Source organism: Bidens hawaiensis, unplaced genomic scaffold (assembly GCF_021521415.1).
Source record: "Bidens hawaiensis isolate Kalapana, Puna unplaced genomic scaffold, B.hawaiensis_p1.1 tig00000142_1, whole genome shotgun sequence".
NCBI lineage: Eukaryota > Viridiplantae > Streptophyta > Magnoliopsida > Asterales > Asteraceae > Bidens > Bidens hawaiensis.
This window is the reverse complement of record NW_027491019.1, coordinates 4,190,836-4,211,651: the sequence shown is the minus strand read 5'-3', so window position 1 is coordinate 4,211,651 and position 20,816 is coordinate 4,190,836. Positions and strand designations below refer to the sequence as shown.

At 35.9% G+C, this 20,816-nt stretch overlaps 1 pseudogene; it reads right to left on the bottom strand.

Annotated features, from left to right (window-relative positions):
- Nucleotides 1-11,431: 11,431 nt before the first annotated feature.
- On the bottom strand, nt 11,432-15,713 carry LOC143579367 (equilibrative nucleotide transporter 8-like; annotated as a pseudogene).
- Nucleotides 15,714-20,816: the final 5,103 nt, after the last annotated feature.

The window sequence follows — 20,816 nt, the reverse complement described above, 5'->3', positions numbered from 1 at the left end:
TCGTTTATGATGAAAACATAGTCAAGTCTACTCGTTTATAAATAAACATGTGGTGTATTTGACGTCAAGCGAGACTTTGAAACTAACATTACTTATTTTCTTTATTGCCGCTTTTGTTAAAAAATATAAAAGAATTAATGATAGTTATTCACATCCAAAAGATACTCGCAATTTGTTATTTGGCTTATTTGAAGATAAAACATAATCTAAGTTTGGAATGGATATTGGTAAGCCTAATCTCAAACCAAATTGTAAAATTATGTAATCTGTCTAATTATTACTCGTCAAATATCAGGTATACACTCATGTATCAAGTATACTCATTGGTTTGTTAATAAGTACCAGTTAGGAATTTCAAATACATTCTTTTTACAATTTTAATTATTAAATATATTTGTATTATTCATAGAATTAAATATAAAAGCTAAATGTTTACAGGCATTGCTCCGGTTAATGAGTTTGCTTTAGCTAATCAAGTCGGATATTACCTAACATCAAATCCGTCAACATAGGAGGAACCCTGGACCCCCCCTCTTCTATAAAAGTCCAAGATTCGACACTACCGTTACCAATCCCGGATATCTCAGGTTAGCCTATTAGGTTTGGGTTCATTTGTTTTCGTTAACCAATCCCTTGGATTTAAGAGAGTGGTCCAGCCAATGTATCTCCTTGTCATGCCTTTAAACAAAGCATGTCTCAGTCCATCATAAAGTTATGTCATATTCGTTTACTATTGCCACAAAAATTAATGAATTTTTAGCATGGAATTGTAATTGCAACAAGGACTAAATTTAGTTCCTAGGTCCTTGATCATCTCACCATATACATCATTATCGTGCATGCTAGAGGTTTTAATTTCAACCGCTAATCGACTTGAGTTGTTTTTATTTTTAAATGAACTAAAATACCCAATCAGAACAATCCTTCGGATGTGAATAAGCTTCTTCCGTTCTTTTTATAACAAAAACATCAACGAAAATAAGCAATAGTATTAGCAACGCCCGACTTAATTACTTGTTATTACTATCATATCATATTATCATTCATCTGGGGACTATGGTATTTAATTTTGTCCCTAGTCATCAACATAACACTAAAGATTTTCAAGTTATTTTAAAAGAAAACTTAATAATAAATTGGCCTCACATGTATAGGTTCGATACAAAAATTTAATTAGTTGATCAAGTTAGGGAAATTTAAAGGCCGATTAGTGATTTACTAACACGAATTAAAGTAACAAACAAAATATAAAAAAAGGTGAATTTGCATGGGCTATTGGGCTGTTTTGGTGTTTTAAGTGGGCCAATCTCATCTCACACAACCCGCATAATGAACAGTCTTGGGCTGGAAGTCATGGGCTGATTTGAGCTCCTTTCGTCCACACAACTCATAATTATGTTAAACAACAATAAAACTGATTTATCATGTACTATTATTAACTATTTATAAAAATATAATGAGTATAACTTAAAAACCATCTAACCTTATCATAACTCATAACTATGTTAAACGTGTCTATGTAACAAATGTTAACTATTATATTATATCTAACCATAAATAAAATATTAACTCAGTGACTGGTTGTCGAGGTACACACTTCAATCAATCGTTCATGATTGCGACTACACACAACAATTTCTGATATTTTTAAAGTGCCACCAAAATATTTAGGTCTATGTATGTAATGAGTGCGTTTGGATGGAAGCAAATATGAATCTACGTGGGTGGTTGTTGCTTTTTTGAAGTGCTAAGTTATGCAAAATCCGACTTAGAAGTATTTACAAGCCAACGATGAGTTGTGTTTTTTTGTTTCATGTTAGATTATATAGATATTTCAGTGCAATAGCAAATAATCGTGAATAACATGAATCACGTTTGTTCTAATTGTTGGCATTCAGTCCTTTTGTTAGTAATAACATTAGTTTTAATATATGTTGTGTTTAGAGCCGTCCAAACCGCTCGTCGCTCGCTCGAAAATTGCTCGGAAAATGCTCGCTTGTTTTTTCGCTTGATTGTAAACGAGCCTCTCTGCTCGGTTCGGTTAGTCAACGAGCAAAGGTCAGCTCTATTCGGTTCGAATCGAATATTTTTAATTTATTTTATATATAATTATATATGAACAAATATGTACATATAGAGACAAAACACATAAACATAAGCTTACAATTATTTTGACCCCTTTAAAATTTTCCTATTCCGTCAATTTTATAGTTTTATTTGTTCGCTTCATGTTTTTAGAATACTATAAGTTTGTTTACATGATCATTATATCTCACTTTAAACTTATTTTTTTATAAAAATTTACAATCTATTACACGTTTGTCTAAAAAATACTAATTTTATATATAAAATTATATAATTTACAATCTATTACACGTTTGTCTAAAAAAATGCTAATTTTTTTATATATAAAATTATATAATTTACAACCTTCAAACTTGTTTCTTATTGAAAATTTTAAAATCAATCAATCAATCAATCATGCCGGGTAAAATCCCACCGACAGCAAAGCTATAAGTAGGGTCTGGGGAGGGTGGGATGTAGGGGCACCGTACCTCTATCCAAAGGAATAAAGAGGTGGCTTCCAGAGAGACCCTCGGCTCTAAGTACATGTGTATGAAGCAAAATAAAGGAAATCAAAGTTTAACAGTTATATAAAAACTACTACTAATTATAATAATATTAATAATAAGATCACAGTTTAACAGCTATATAAAAGCTAATAATAATTATAATAATAATAATAATAATATATGTAAGGGAAATACCATTATGGTATGTGACCTAAATAAGTTAAGTCTAAGCCCTAAGGTATTCAATTCTCTCTAAAAATCCTTAACTTTAATTCTACTTCTCCACGAATTCCTATCCTCAACCATGTCCTCGGAGAGGTTTAGGTCTATCAAATCAAGCCTAATCCTCTCATCCCAAGTCAATTTCGGTCGTCCTCTACCCCTCCTCCCCTCTATAGTAATGTTTTCTACGGATCTAACAGGATTCGTCGTCTGTCTTCTCTTTACATGTCCAAACCATCTCAATCTCCACTCTCTTATCTTGTCTGCTATGTTCGCCACCCCTAATCTCTCGCGAAACACAACGTTTCTTATTCGGTCTAGTCTTGTGTGCCCACACATCCAACGTAGCATTCTCATTTCTGCTACCTCCATCTTCCGCACTTGTGCCTTCTTGATGGCCCAACAATCTGTTCCATATAGCATTGCAGGTCTAACTGCCACCCTATAGAATTTTCCCTTTAGTTTAGTCGGGAAACTCTTGTCGCACAATATACCTGTGGCTGCTTTCCATCTACACCATCCTACCTGAACTCGGTGGGTCACATCACTGTCTAATTCCCCATCGCTCTGTACAAATGATCCTAAATACTTGAACTTCGTTACCTGCGGGACCACCTGCCCTTCAATTGTGATCTGTGCGTCTTCATTGTCGTTTATCCCACCAAAATCACAGTGGAGGTACTCCGTCTTAGATCGGCTAATCTTTAAACCTTTTGTCTCTAAGGTTGTTCGCCACTCCTCAAGCCTCATGTTTAGATCTTGTTTTTTCTCAGCAAGTAACACAATATCGTCTGCGAACATCATGCACCACGGGAGAGTCCCCTGAATCGACTTTGACAACTCATCCAAGACTACTGCAAAAAGAAACGGGCTCAACGCTGACCCCTTGTAAGGCCCCGTTACCGGTAACCCTACTTTCGTGTTGGATTTACTCATAAACACAGTTCTAAATATCAGAGTTAATTAAAAACTTTACGCGGAATATAAAACTTTCATAAAACATTACATATCAATTCATAATCGTGTCTTAAAACATTCCTCTTGTCTTTCAAAATCAAAACATAACTTATAAAACATATCAGATCTTCAGATGCCAGGCTTTAGTCTTCTGCCATGTGTCCTCCACTCAAGCCAGCTGTCTCAACCTACTCACCTGCGTGCATACTAAAAGTCAGCTACGCTGAGTGAGTTCTAGTTAATCATACAATACCATACAATACCTTATTACATACATACGTACTTAACCTCATAACTTTCTTTCATACACACATAAGTACTCATGCCTTCATTCTTACTTACATACTTTCTTTCTTACTTACATACTTTCTTTACATTCATAATCATACGTTTTAAAGAGCCTTTCGCCCTATAACCTCACAGATATTATAAGGGTCTGGTCCCTAACATCACATATATTATAAGGGTCTGGTCCCTAACATCACAGATATTATGAAGGGTCTGGTCCCTATCCTCACAGATATTGTAAGGGTCTGGTCCCTAACATCACAGATATTATAAGGGTCTGGTCCCTAACATCACAGATATTCTAAGGGTCTGGTCCCTTACATCACAGATATTATAAGGGTCTGGTCCCTTGCTTTCGAATATTAGTAGGGTTCAGTTCCCTCTTCGTTACCATACAACATGCAACATACATCGAGTATTATTAGGGCTTGGTACCCTTTTCGTAACCATACAACCATACAATCGTCATTTCCTTCTTTTATTAACTTTATTACGTTCATACACATAAACATACATATCATACTTGCCATATTTATAACGTTACAACCTGACAGTACGTGCAATATCCGAAGATCGTTCACGAACCATCAAGCAATCATTCATACATATCACATATGGCATACATTTATCACTTAGGATAAATGTATTAACAACACATCAAGTATGCACACAGCCCCGAAAACATAACAAGGAATGGGGCTAGAAACTCACCTGGATCCTGTTACGCTCGCCGTTGATCGTAATTCCTTTCTTTAACTGGGCTCGGCTAACTGTATAATATTTACACATATCAATTAACTACTACTACTAGTTTTGTATTTCTATCTATATATGACCCACAACGAACGGGGGTCCGGGGGCAGCGCCCCTGGCAGCGGGGTTCTAGGGGCGGCAGCCCCTAGCGGGGTCCAAGGGGCAGAGCCCCTGGCTGGGGTTAAGCTGCCAGGTCAGCTTGGAAAAATTTTATTTTCGATAACTGCCTTAACACATTTTCCATTAGGTTTTTAATTTATTTTATAAGCGAACTTCACTTTAGGCGAAGTTAAACCTTAGGCGAACTTGGCTTCAGGCGAAGTTAAACCTTAGGCGAACTTGGCTTCAGGCGAAGTTAAACCTTAGGCGAACTTGGCTTTTAGGCGAAGTTAAACCTTAGGCGAACTTGGCTTTTAGGCGAAGTTAAACCTCAGGCGAACTTGGCTTTTAGGCGAAGTTACCATTTAGGCGAAGTTACCATTTCAGCGAAGTTGCCATCAGGCGAACTTGGCTTCAGGCGAACTTATCATCAGGCGAACTTGGCTTGCAGGCGAAGTTCATCAGGCGAACTTAGCTTGCAGGCGAAGTTCATCGCTTGAAGGCGAAGTTGCCCAGATGAAGGCGAAGTTGTCGCGCTGCAGATCTGTTTGCCCATAACTCCTTCGTTTCTTAGCCAAATAACTCGATTTTGGTACCCACGGAATCGTATGATCGGCGCCTACAAATCCCAACCATCAAATCGGCCTAAAATCGACGTTTTAGGGGTCTGATTTGGGCAGTTGTGTTTCGGGTCCGATTAACCCGTCAAATCCTAACCATTTTCAGTAATATTAGCTTTGCGGGATTAGTTCTTACCTTTCCAACTCAGATCTACCAGCAAAATCTCGGGTCTCGACTTCGGATCTCGGTCGGTTATGTGTGTGCTTTTGAGTGTGTAAAAGAGAAAGATGGAAATAAAATGATATCTTGGGCTTGGGATGGGTATTTATAAGCCCACGGACCCAAGGCCCATTCTCATTTAACCCATCTTACGTAATCTAAGCCCATGACCCGTTCCTTACTCGACATTAAATAACTAAAACGTGAAATCACTAAACATAACTTTCTTTTATTTAACATTATAAAAATTTTAGGATGTTACACCCCTGGTGAAGACCTACCTCTACAGGAAAGAAATCAGTATCCCCCACTGGCGCACGGACACTTGTTTCACTCCTGTTATACATATCCATAATTATCTCTATGTATTTCCTGGGCACTCTTCTACCCTCCAAGCACTCCCAGAGCACCTGTCGTGGCACACTGTCGTAGGCCTTTTCTAGGTCAATAAACACCATATGTAGATCACGCTTCTTCTCCATATACTTTTCCATTAATCTTCTTATAAGGTGTATTGCCTCTGTGGTGGAACGCCCCGGCATGAAGCCAAATTGGTTGACCGTAACCTGAGTTTCTCGTCTAAGTCTAACCTCAATCACTCTTTCCCATAGCTTCATAGTATGACTTAGTAGTTTGATTCCTCGGTTGTTACCACAACATTGGGCGTCTCCTTTGTTCTTATAGATAGGAACTACAACGATGTTCCTCCACTGGTCAATCTTACCTGATTTGAGAATACTATTGAACAGAGTAGTTAACCACATGACTCCTTCCTCCCCCAGACACTTCCACACCTCGATGGGTATGTTGTCTGGGCCAACCGCCTTAGACCTTCCCATCCTCCTAAGTGCATCCTTCACCTCTTCTCGTGTGATCCGTCGGCAGTAGCAGTTATTCGATTGTTGTCGTTGAAAGTTTGTGTTGTCATGTTCTTCTTGGTAAGCTCTCCAATTGTTAAAAAGATTGTGGAAGTAGGTTTGCCATCTTAGCTTGATGTCCTGCTCCTTGACCAGTACATGTCCATCTGTATCCTTTATGAACTTCACCGGTCCTAGATCTTGCCTTCTACGCTCCCTGGCTTTGGCAATCTTAAACATAGCATGTTCCCCCTCTTTTGTTTCTAGACTTTCATACATCCGTTTAAAGGCCGCCTTTTTTGCTTCCGCCACTGCCTTCTTCGCCTCTATCTTGGCCGTTTTGTAGTTGTCCCTCAATTCCACTCGCTCCTCCTCATTCGTGCACCTCATTAACTCCCTAAAACATCCTTGTTTGTCCCTTATCTTGTCTTGCACTGCGTCATTCCACCACCAAGACTCCTTATGCCCACTTGTCTTTCCTGTTGTGACCCCGAGAGTCTCCTTTGCTACTTGGATGATCTTTGTCTCCATAGCTTCCCATATATGAGTTGAGTCCCCATTTAGTCGAGCCCGCGTATGCAGTAAGAGTTTATCCTTAAACAGTAGGAGATTTTCGTCCTTCAAATTTCCCCATCGAATTCTCGGTGTACCTTTCTTCTCTCGAACAGTCAGCTTATTTCTGAAGGCTATATCTGTCACTAGTAGTCGATGTTGAGTCACAACTGCCTCCCCAGGTATGACTTTGCAGTCCTTCCACCAACGTCGGTCTCCTTGCCTCATCAAAAGGTAGTCAATTTGCGTGTCGCGTCCGCCACTGCTAAAAGTGATTAAATGAGAATCTTGTTTCCTAAAATAAGAATTTATAATACCTAGGTCATGTGCCACCGCAAACTCTAGAAGATCTGTTCCGGTCTCATTCCTATCACCAAAACCGAAACCCCCATGTATGGCTTGAAAACCATCGTTAGCCTTACCAATGTGTCCATTAAAATCACCTCCTATGCAAATCCTCTCCCCCCTAGGTATGCCCCCTACTACTGCGTCTAGGCAATCCCAAAATTCTCTCTTTTCCTGATCCCCTAGGCCTACATGAGGCGCGTAGGCGGAGACTACTGCCACTACTTCCTCTCATAGTACTAATTTCAACACCATAATCCTGTCATTATGTCTTATCACCTCCACCACACTAGTGTGTATTTCCTTAGCCACTAGAAACCCCACTCCATTCCTAGCTCCATCAGACCCCGAGTACCACAACTTATACCCATTACACTCAGCCCCTCTATGTCCTTTCCACTTAGTCTCCTGGAGGCATGCTATCTGAACCCTACGTCTTTTAAGCACATCTACCAATTCTAGCAACTTACCATTTAATGTTCCTACATTCCAAGAAGCCAAACGCAATATACGCTCCCTATCTTTACTCTTTCCTACACCCCTCGTTTCAGGACATGGTCTCAAGTAATAGTCATGGTTCCTACGCTCTATGGTTGCAACTAATCACACAAACACAAGCAATAGAACACCAAATCAATAATAATAATAATAGTAACAAAAACTAATAATAATAATAATAATAATAATAATAATAATAATAATAATAATAATAATAATAATAATAGTGTGTAGCAATAACAATAATAGTCAAGAGATCTTAAAATGAAAATAAACTCCAAAGATCCGGATCACGTATGTTCTAATGATAATAATAATAATAATACTAATAATAATAATAATAACAGTGAGAAAGGAACGAGTATACCGTGAAGATGATGAAGGCAGATACAGCTCAACGGCAGCCAGGTTACAAGAAGCTCGCTCTTTTGCTTCAGCGTCGTGGCGGCAGCTTGTGTTAATGCGGAATAAGAAGAGCAGCCAGCAGCTTGCGAAAGGCCACAGCGTGAGAACGGTGTGTTGAATAAGCAGAGCAGCCAGCATCGTCGTGTGGTAAAAATAGAAGATGATGCAGCGGTGAACGTAAGTGCAGCAGATACCTACAGTGGTTGGCGGCGGAGCTCCGGCTGGAACCAACGGCTGTGCTATTCGCCCGGGGAACAACAATTTGTGCCTGGCCAACTTTGTACGTCGCCGTAAAAAATGTATCGCTTCGGTACACTCTAGATCTCCGCCCAAAATTTTGGTGTAGTCTGCCGGAAATCTCAAGATCTAAGGCTAAAAACAGAGGGATAGAGTTTGGGTATACGGTTCCGTAAAGAGATCTTGTATTTTGTGGCTGCTCAGGTTAGGTCCGGCGCCTGGTCTTGGAGATTGGCCGGAGATAGGTAGGTTGGTGGACTTGGTTATTGAAAATTTTAAAGTGAAAAAGAAATAAATAATGTTCGAAATCGCTCGATGTTCGATCGAAAAATGCTCGATTTGATTTTGGCTCGTTTCGGTTTTAGCTCAGTTCGAGTTTGAATCGTTCGGTTTGGTAGTAAACGAGCCAAGCAACGAGCAAGCCTCCGCTCGGCCGGCTCGGCTCGTGAACAACCCTAACTTGTGTTTGTTTTGTATATTAGATTGGGCTGATTCTTGGAGGCTGGTGGGCTGGACTCAGACTATCTTTATGGGCTTAACTTTGTGATCTGCTATATTAGAAAAAAGAAGATGATATGTGTCGTTTTATACGCAAATCGTCTCAGATCTTATTATCACCGGTATTGTTCGTCTTATCTCATTAAGTCGCCATTAATCGTTTTCATTTTTTTCATCTGATTTAGGGTTTCGTTAATCCGATGATTCCTATCTAGCTAGTTTTGTGATTCTTAGTGTTTTTTGTTTGTTTCGTAAAACGTTTAGTGATCAAACTATGGTGATCTGTTTTGTTCTAGATTTTATTTCTTTGTTCTTGTAAAATTCTTGATTAAACATTTGCAATCTAAGGATTAATAATATAGGTTTCAGTATTTGTGGCATTTCATTATAATGGTGTTGCATTTAGATAATATTAATACTATACATTTGATCGTGCATGGCCATCATGGTAATACACTAACACACTAATGAAGTGTTACCATTTGTCCATTTTCATCATTATACTATAGCTTAAGTATCAAATTTATAAGATGGAAATTCAAGAAATATAAAATAAGTTGACGGTAATACGGTATATATGCATGGCATGGCTTTAAATGAGGTTTATCAAATGCAATATAATATTTATAATAATATGTATTTAGTAATTAATTAACATGCATGATCGAGTACATTAAATAAACATTATTCTATGCGTCGGTTATTTGTCATATTCGACTCTTCTCAAAACTCTTTTGATCTATACATTATTAGAGCTTAACAATTTTATTTTTTATCTAAATAGGAAGAAGATAACAGAGCAAATGATTTTTAGGAGAGAAAATTATTGTTTTTGGATTCTAGATAAGCCCCCATTTGAAATGTGGATCCTACAAATTATATATACATATGTTGTCAGCAATTATCTGACATGAAAGTTTCGAAGATGTTTCGTCATTTGATATAGCGAAGCTAGTTTGAATATTTTAGGATTTTAAAATGACAGATCTCATGAAATAAAATGTTACATCAAATCAAAGATATACTCAGTGGCGGACCCAGGATTTTTTGCCAATGGGGTCCCATATTTTCGGTGTTCAAATTTTTCGGGTCGGTCGTTGTTCAGGTCGGGTCGAGGCGAAGAACATAATAAAAAACAATATCATAATAAAACTTTCTTTTCAATCATCACTACCTGAACGGGTCAAAATGGGTCGGGTTGACACATAAACACTTTGTTTTCCCTTTCTTAAACATTTTTGAGATAGAACCTAGATCCACCCTTTCATAAGCATGTGTTGAAAACCATTAACTTAAACTAGTGAAAAATAAAACTGATATTTTAAAGTGTTTGAATGTTTCTAAAGAAAACCATGCATAAAGTTGAAAACAATGATATGTATTTTAGAGGTGTTTGAATGTTTCCAAAGTTATCATTGCAACATTAGCAATCAAATGATTGATTAACACTAAAAATTAACACAAAAAACCAAAAACTGAGCCTTGTAAGACTTGAACCCATGACCTTTCAAAGATAAAACAAGGGACTTTCCACCAGACCACATCAACATTAATAGTATGGGTTCCAAGTATTAAATCTTATGGGGTCCTCAAAAAATTTAATATACCGCTTCTAATAAATTTTTAAAAAACATTGGTGTCCCGGGACCCCGATCCACACTATGTGGGTCCGCCCCTGGATATACTTGTCTAGCGAACTCATGGGAATTTTAATGAGACTTGCGATTTGAGCCAAAACTTAAATATTGAACTCTAAACGGGATGAGCTCAGGCTAGCTCTTTTAAGGGAAACGAGTCAAAGTTAAGATTAGTTTGTTTTCGGCTTAGCTTAACTTTGAAGTTTGGTGACCAGGATCGATAAACACAAAAATGAAAATTTAGATCGTTAGCTCGATCTTTGTAATTCTCATTAGCTCGAAAAATTACATTACTCAAACTCTTTATCTTAGTGATATAATCCATAAGCTCGGGTATATACTAATTTAGATTTGAAAACCCAACTAAACTAGAATACAAAAACCATAACATACTCAAATACTAATTGGATAAACAAATTTATATAATAATTAACTAATAAATTCCCCGTTGTCAAAGTCATTGGCTCGGCTTGTTCAACAAGTAATTTATTCCTTGTAAACCAAGTTACGTGCTCAACTTGATAAACAAGACACGAATCCATCATAGGCTCGATGGGTCGACCCAACCTACCTCATTGACTCAAGGACGGAAATTAAGTCCAACAAACTTGACTCGTTTAAGCTCTAGTTAAATATCTTTAATGTGCTTATTTCCTTCTATGTTATGCGGATTCTACAACCCGAGTGCGCAAGATTTTAGACCAAAAAACTGAAATAAACAAGAAGATATAATAAAGGATGCATTACATTTACTAAACTTAGATGATCCAAAACCATCCAAGAACAGAACCAGAAACCAATCCAATCCCTAAACACAAAGCCATGACAATTGCAGCTGTTTCTGCTTCAGAAGGTGTCACTAATTTAGGTGCAAGAATCATGATGACACTTGTCACATACCCATTGGTGAACCCCAACATAAATGTCAAAAACACTACAAACTCTTCACTTCTAAACCACTTAGGCCCATGTAGACAAGCTGTAAATATAGGATAAAACACCAACCTTGCTACACAACACCATGTACCCTTAGCAATACTCTTTGACATATAAATCGCGGTAAATGACTTCCCACAAAAATCCGCGATATTATACGTGGCTATCAACATTATCGGGTACCAATCTTTGAGTACTTTCGACTTGATATTTTCGGCTAAAAACCCCGGGAAATCGAGAGTGTTATGGTGTATGTGATGAATATTCCTAATGCTGGCCATTGAATGGTTCTTGCTACATACCATAGTTTAGGGTTTGAAGTTGGTTGGTCATGTTGTAGTTGTGTGTAATGTTGTTGCATGACTGGTAACTTGTATGATAGAGTACAACAAACTATGCATACCATTAGAAAGATTGTGCTAACCATGAAATATAAGTGGGCACTTGTTCTTAAACCTTGTGGATCATGTGGGAGTGATGCTTTTGTTATAATTCGCAAGAGAGAAACCAGTATCCCTGAACAATATATATTGTTATTTAAATGTAGAATCAAATTCTAGAATGATTTAAGTTTATTATTGTTTAATACTTTAATCGATCTGAAATTTTGTTGTAAATGATAAAATTATAAGACATAAATGAAACGTCTATAGGAGGTTTTTATTACATGTAACATCCTGCTTTTGATAAGAATTAATAAAATAATTTTCGTTTATTTTATAAAGTGTCGTGTGTCGGTTTAAATAAATAAACTAATAGAAGGTGGGCTTGGACTTTAGAAGATGGAAAATAAGGAATGGAATGGGCCTTAGGTCCATGGGCTTAAGGGAGTATAAATACCCCTTAAACCCTAAACCTTTCCATTTTTATCCATTCTCTACACCATAACCTACACCTTGGAAAACACACACACCATCCTATAACCCAAACCAAGATCCGAACTCGAAACCCAAGATTGTTGGTGCTAGATCGTTGTGACGAACCAAAACAACATCAAAGACCAGCTCGTGTTCGAATACCGACTCGTCTAAGGTACGTTTATATTTAGAAATCGTTCATATAGGTTCGGTTTGATTAAGGAAATCATAGATCTGTGTTAGTTTGTTATAAACGAATCCAAAACAACAAATCTTATGGAAATTGGTTAACATTTGATGGGTTAATTGTAAACCTAAGTAAACCCGTAACCTATATGCCTAGATCGCACCCCTTAAACATCGATGTTAGGCCTATTTGATGGTTGGGGTTTGTAGGCGTTGGTCAGACGATTCCGTTGATACCAAAATCGTGATATTTGGTTAAGAAACAAGGTTTAATTGCAGATCTAAGATCTGTTGACTATTTGCTGTTCTTGACGATTTTGACTTTGACCCTTAAGTCAAAGTCTGGATAAGAACTATTGGTGATTCTTTAGCTAGTTCGTTATGGGAGCTTAGCGAATCAGAGGGTGATTCGTTAGCTAGTTCGTTATGAGAGCTTAGCGAATCAGAGGGTGATTCGTTAGCTAGTTCGTTATGGGAGCTTAGAGAATCAGAGGGTGATTCGTTAGCTAGTTCGTTATGGGAGCTTAGCGAATCAGAGGGTGATTCTTTACCCAATTCGTTAAGGGCAAAGTAACGAACTAGGAGTTTAATATAAAGATAGAATGTTCCCTGGACTTAGAAAAGAATTATATAATTACATAACAGCCCTTGGAGTTTGGCAATTTATGAAAGATACCTTTAAAGGTAAATGAGTAACGATTAACTAACCAGGTAATGATTTAATGAAGTAAAACAGCTTAGACGTGTAAGACTAATTAAGTAGCAATGAGATGACTAGAGCGGTATTTAATACTGTAATATTTATACAGTTAGTCGTGCACAGCTCAAGAAGGGAATAACCGTAAACAGTGAACGCAACCGCATTGAGGTGAGTTTCTAGCCCCACTTATGTGTTATGTTTTCGGGGCTGTGTGCATACTCGATATGTTTGTTAATACACTTATCCTAAGTGATAAGTGTATGCCTTATATGAATGATGTGAAATGTATGAGTGATTGCTTGTTAGTACGTGAACGATCTTCGGATATTGCACGTACTGTCAGGTTGTAGTGTTACGTATAAGGTAAGTATAATGTATTTGCTTATATGTATGAATGCGATAAAGTTAATAAACGAAGGAAAGGCATGGTTGTATGGTAACGAAGAGGACCAGACCCTAATAATATCTGTGATGTTAGGGACCAGACCCTAATAATATCTGTGATGTTAGGGACCGGACCCTAATAATATCTGTAATGTTAGGGACCCGACCCTTATAATATCTGTGATGTTAGGGACCAGACCCTTATAATATCTGTGAGGTTATAGGGCGAAAGGCTCTTTAAAACGTATGATTATGTATGTAAAGAAAGTATGAAGGTAAGAATGAAAGTATATGCAGTTATGTGTGTATGAAAGGAAGTTAAGAGGTAAAGTATGAAATGTAAGAAGGTATTGTATGATTATGTGATTAACTAGAACTCACTCAGCGTAGCTGACTTTTAGTATGCACGCAGGTGAGTAGAATGAGGCAGGTAGCTTGAGGAGGACACATGGCAGAGTTGGACGAAGCTGACATCTGAAGATTTTGCTATGATGTTTTATTTTAAAAGACTATATTTTGTTTTTAAATGACTATGAATGCTCGATAAGACAAGAATTATGGTTATGGAATGTAATGGTTTGAATGTTTTTAATGTTCCGTGAATGTTTTAATTAACTCTAATATTTAGAACTGTGTTTATGAGTAAATTCAACACGAAAGTAGGGCTACCGGTAACGGGGTCTTACATTACAGCTGACAAATGAACTAATTATAAATATAGGTCACTAATTCGATTTATACTTATGTGTCGAGTCGGGTTATGTTTTATTTGTAGTAATAGTACGTAGATTAGGAGTTAAAACCAAAGAGAAAATCCGGAGCCATTCCAAATTTTTGGGATTGTACTTTTCAAAAATATTTCCTGCTTCTTTACATTTAATTAAATGAATAAATATAAAACTAAAATAGTTTCATTTCTCCTTAAACACTCTATTTTATAACATACACTAGTATATATGACAATATTATATATTTTTTAGAATAAACTGTTCAAGATGTTTCATGAATGTAACCAGATCGGAGATATTGAAAAACATCGTGCGGATAAAATGGCAAACACCATTTTTCAATAGGTGCTTTTAAAATTATGATGCTCATATATATGTCATCTTAACTTTGATCTTTTGTATGATATAATGTCGGTTTTAATCTTTTAAATCTGAAACAAGTTTTGACTGCAACTGAGAACTACTACTACATATGCTCATGCTTAGTTATCGAGTTAATCTTTATTTTGAGATATATAAAATGAATATGTTCAATAAAACTAGCCAAAAAATTTAAAACTGTACATGGAGTATAATTTTTATTGTATAAAACTCCTCCACAAACCAAGTTTTTCATAAATTTAGATCATTATACTTTTATAATCTGCCTTGAATTAAATTAGAAATATTTAAAATACTTCAGATAAATGCGTTGAGTAAAATATATTGCTTCCTAACAAAATAACAAAAGTTACCTGATGAAGCAGTTCCAGCAAAAACGGCTTGCATGTACTGATTTGGCAAGTTTCCTGCGGACCCTATTAGACTTCCTCCAATCAACCCATCGGCTAAACCGCAAAACACAACGGTTGCAACCACAACATAGAACATGTTTCGGCTATGCCAAGCCCCGGTCCAGTCAATGGTTGGAGTTACCATTAGACATATTACAAACACGGTAAACCCAATGTTCATCCTCATTCTAAAGCTAACTTTTGTGCTCAAATTCCTCCAACTTATCATCACAACTAGAACCAGTAGTGATGAACTCATGTATGCTACCGAAAACACTTTCTCCACGTGTTTTTCGGGGTAAAGGTAGCCGAAATAATCGATTGCTGTGATCAAGGTATTCCATGGAAGCAAATTGCCCGCACCAAGCAAGAAATGGATCATATAAGCTAGCTTGTATGTGTTATTTTGTTTGGTTTGATCTTGGTCACTCTTTAACCTCTCCATTGTGTCTTTATAAAACTTTGCACTATTTTTGGTTTGGTTTGATATGGCTCTTTGATTATATAAAAGCTAGCATTATATGGGTGGTAGTCAAAGACCCCTTTTCAGAAGATTTTCAATGATTATAGGTGGATAAAGAATTAAAAAAATATCAATATTGTATATTATTTTTGTGATGTCTTACTCGGTAATTGAATGATTATTGTATCTTATTTAAAAACACGGGTGATATAATTTTTAGAATATGACAAGAAAATATGTAGGTTTTGGATTATCACGTTATCATGTAACACTCGTTAGCTAAAGAAGCCGAGTATTGTTTAAAGTTAAACAGGCTGTGCTCGGATTATACTAAAATTAAACTGGTCAATCCATATAAAAAAAATAGAATAAAAGATGTGTTTTATAAGTTAACCACGAACCTTATTACAACTTGATTAGACTTTGTCAATATGCTAACCCATTAAAGTCATGTTTGCTTAAAGAGCTAACCAAGCCAACTCAGCCTCAGGCTTGAAGTTAAACGAGTCGGCTCGTCTTGACTTGCCTTTTTAGAGAGCTAAAGTTTGTGCTTGATCTTGATTCAATCACAAAAGGCAAGAGCCAGCTCGTTTAAATTAAAATAATTAAATATTTAATAAGCAAGTGAAATAAAATGTTAAAACTATAATTAAGGTGGTCTCTAGTGGACTCATGAGTCCTATTTTGTGAGCTTATTCATAAATAGAGTTGGATATGTCATAAACATTAATATTTTAGCTTAACTTAAACGAGTCAAACGAGCGTGCTTACCATGTCTTGAGCTTGGCTCATTTACAAACAACCAATTCGGGTGAACTTGTTATAAATGAATCAATTTCAAACAATCTATTTTAAAGTGGGTCATGAGCTTTTATAATTTAGATAAATGAGTTACTCATGTAATTTTCAATATTCAAAATAGATGGTCTTAATTGTTTCTGGATAAGCCTGATAACTTTGATATGCATAATCATATTAACCATGTTTGTGCTATTAACTTTAACCCAAAAAGCACATTATTATTATATACAATGTAAAGGAAATCTTGGCATTTTGACAAAAGGGGGTAAAAGTAAAGATTCTATGTAACTTTTGTTGTAGGTGGAATAAGTAGGTCTGTTTACTCTACTGTGATTGGTGTCATCAAATATTAATCTAATTAATGTCAAATTATTCAAATAATCAGTTCATTGATGTTACGAAAAATGATTATCACACGTAAAGAGTAAATTAGTTATATGCAGATAAGATCTCCCTCGGGTTGTCCGTGGAGCGGTGGAGATCCTTAAACTCGGGTTGTCCGTGGAGCGGTGGAGATCCTTAAACGGATGTGAAAGAGAGATGGTGGGAAGGGTGTACGAGAGGAGAGATGGTCATATTTTACTTATTAAATCTTAAAAATTACTAGTTGGATTTCTCCGCGCTGATATTTGGTCGGTACCAATTGAATTTGTTATGATACCAGTATGGTACAATTGTTGGAGAAACAAATTGGATCTTAAACTTTATTGAGTCGTGTTCTTGAACTTGAAAACGGAATGGAAGAGTTTTACGTCGATGGTGTGGTATGGTTTTGGACGGTGGAATAAACAAGAAGTATCAATTCATTTAAGGAATTAATATTTGTGATGACTTCAGTAATTGAACTCGGAAATGAAACCTGACGTAGTCGGATATGGCTTAAACGAAGAGAACTTGTGGTGGGTTGTTATCAAATAATATTGTATATTGTGACGACACAATGATTTTCTACACGGAAAGAACTAATACTATTATTGAACTTCAAAACATCTTATTCTCAAACTAAAATAAAACAAAAGTATTTATAACTCAAAACAAAGCTAACTTGACTTAAACTAGAATACTTAAATTTAAATAAAATTAAACATAAAACTAAATAAACTTTAAATAATATAGATTTGTTTTGATCTTCTTCTCATCCTCCCCTTGAGATCAACCTAGTCACCCCTCGATTTATCTTAAACGAATCGGGAATATATCATCAACAATCACTCGGTATAGCAACAAAAAAAGAAAACCCAAAAAATAAAGTCTCAGTGTAGATTTGGGTTGTTATTGTACTAGTACGATACAACACATGTATGGGTTCCGATAATACAGTTGTTACTGACATTGTTCAGGCAGTGCCAATTGAGCTCGTCAGCCACCGGTTCGGTACCATCATTCTCTATAAATTACGATACCAAAAAAAATGGTATAATTCAACTATGTTTTCAACGAAATTTATATGAAACATCAAGAAAGAAAAGGCAAATTTGCGTACTCAACTTTGTTTGAAAAGACTAAAGCACAAGTTATTAGAGAAATTTCAAATTATTACCATGTAATTAAATAAGTTAAGTACGTATATATTATTTACTAGTTTGATCCTCCCGTGTTACGGGGGTTTATTCAAGTTTTTGTTTAAATCGTTTTGCTATTTTATGATGATTTTATTTTTTTTAACGTAGTTTAGTTGTAATTTTATACATATATATTAGTTTGTTATTATATTTTTTAGCGTTTGAGTTTTTACTTTTTTCAATTGAGATGTGTAGGTTTTTTAGATTTTTAACGAACAAACATAAACAGACACGAGCATGTTGATTTTTTTAAATGAACAAACATGAACACAGATATTTGTCTAAAGACAAAGGGGATGTTAATGCAGTAGACAATGGTGGGTAGTATCGAAAGTTAACCGGCGATTAAGACGAAAGACCAGCAACAGATGAGAACATGTAAAGGAGATAAACTAAATTAGGGTTTAATGATAGTGTTTACCAATAAATGAGATTTTATAACCCATTTGAGGGCTATTAGGGTTTTGTAAGACCCATAGCTCGTATAAATTATTCTTGGGATTTGATGATTAAGAGGTTATTTCACAAATAAATGAGATATTATAACCCGTTTAAGAGTTATCCGGATTTGGTGAGACCCATGACCCTAAAAAATTATTGTTTGATTATGAAAGTTTCATAAATATATGAGATGTTATAACCCATTTAAAGACTATCCGGGTTTGGTAAGACCCATACCCGTGAATTCGGGTCAAATGCATGAGAAACTTCCATTTAGAAATCAAGCAATCTGGTGGCTTTAGAGAATGGGGGGAACAACCTGAGAGCGACACATAAGATTTTATGGTAGACAATTATATAGATAGTTAGATAATAATAATGATGAATTTAAAATTTTAAGAAAATAAAATAAAATAAAGCATACATAGAAGTATACTACTATTTATATTTTATAGTGACAATTTGGAGTATGTATATTTCTATTTTGTTCTTATGCTGGTTGGAGCAAAATTGGAACAAAATTGTTTAATAAACAATTTAGTAAAGTTAGTTATATGCCCTTATTTTATTTATTATTTTTAAGATGTAGGGGTATGGTAATAAACCCGGTTACGACCTTAATTTATTATATCTGGCTTATTTTATTATATGGACTAATACAATATTATTGGGCTGAGGGGGTTTTGTGGAGGTAACCCTAACTGGGCTAGGCCCATTAGGGTACCATGATGGTGGCCATGAGGCTCCCTATACAAGGAGGTCTCCACCTCCTTATTAAGGGTTGGTTGTTGCTCTCAATAAGAGCCACCATCATACTATTTTTGTGTCTGTAAACAAGAGATCCTCGAGATTTCTTAGCAGTCACCTCCACACCCCCGAAAAGCCATTGCAGGTCTCAAGCAATCGGAGAAGAAAATCAAGTCGTGGTTCGTTCATCTCGAAAATCCGTGGGAACATCGTCATGGATCAGGTCAGATTCATTTCATGTTTCGATAGTTCGTATGGTCTAATTATCATTTGGAATTTATACTTTCCGAATTAAGTAAAAAGTATTTCTTTTAGGTTCACGGCTTAGTTTAAGATTGAATTGGTTGATTGTGATTTTAGTATCATCCAACTATTTAGATAATCAAAATTTAGTTAAAAGACCAAAATGGAAATAAGAATATATATTAACACGAATTAGAATGTGTGAAGTAAATGAAGTCTCATTCATGACTATATTTTATTTCATGAACCAATAAACCAGAGAGTTCAAGACTTTGAATTTACAATAAAAGAACTTGTGTGGTTTACAATAATGATTTAACACTTTGAATTTCACATAAAAGAACTTGTCGTTCTTTGTAGAAACCTTTTGTTTTATCTAACTACTATTGATTCCAAGAAACCTATAAAATACGTTACTTTGAAAATAAAATATATGAGATTAAGAAAGATATCCAGGATATATTCGAAACATGAACCCTATACCAGCTCTATACTTGGGCCAAATCAATACTAAATAAATTCACGTTGGTTTGGTGTTTTGGTATGTTATCTTGGTATTAAACTCGAGAAAGTATATATCATGTAGAACCCTATACTTTTCAAGTGTAAAGGCCCCTATACTTTTCAAGGGTAATTGATTCTTGACAAAATATCGATATTTTTAACACTTTTTTTTTCAAAACTTCGAGAATATTTGAGAAAATCTTTAACTCATATGGCTAGGTTGAAAGTCTCAAACATTTATCTCGCTTCGGTTATTGATTCTTAATTGTTGATTAGTTGGCTTGTTGGTGCTTGTGTCAGTAGTTCATATGTTAATCATTTATTATCGAGTCTGAAACAAATACATTGTTTTTGTGTTTTTTTAAATTATGTTTGGTTAAAGTCAAGGTTGGAGCAAATTTACTAATAGTTCAAGATAGCTAAGTGATGAACTTAGCTAAGTTCGTCAGTTCTGTAAGAGGCGAACATGCTAAGTATGCAAAGCATTTTCGGCCTAGGATTTAGGGTTACTTCCCCCACCCGATAAACTTCTGTGTTTGGTATTGATAAACTACGTACCGTGCTAGTTGATCAGTAAATAAATGTTTACACCTGTGTTTCTACTCGTTTTTCACACTCATAACGTACTACCGAAGATATCTAAGAGGATTCCGTACCCTTAGGAGTTCTTGACAGTCTCGTATCGATCCGGCTAGTGACCTACATGACTATTGCGATTTAATCAAACTATATAATAGTATTACTTGAGGTTTGGGGTTACAATGAGATGGCTTAATCCCGGTCCCACATT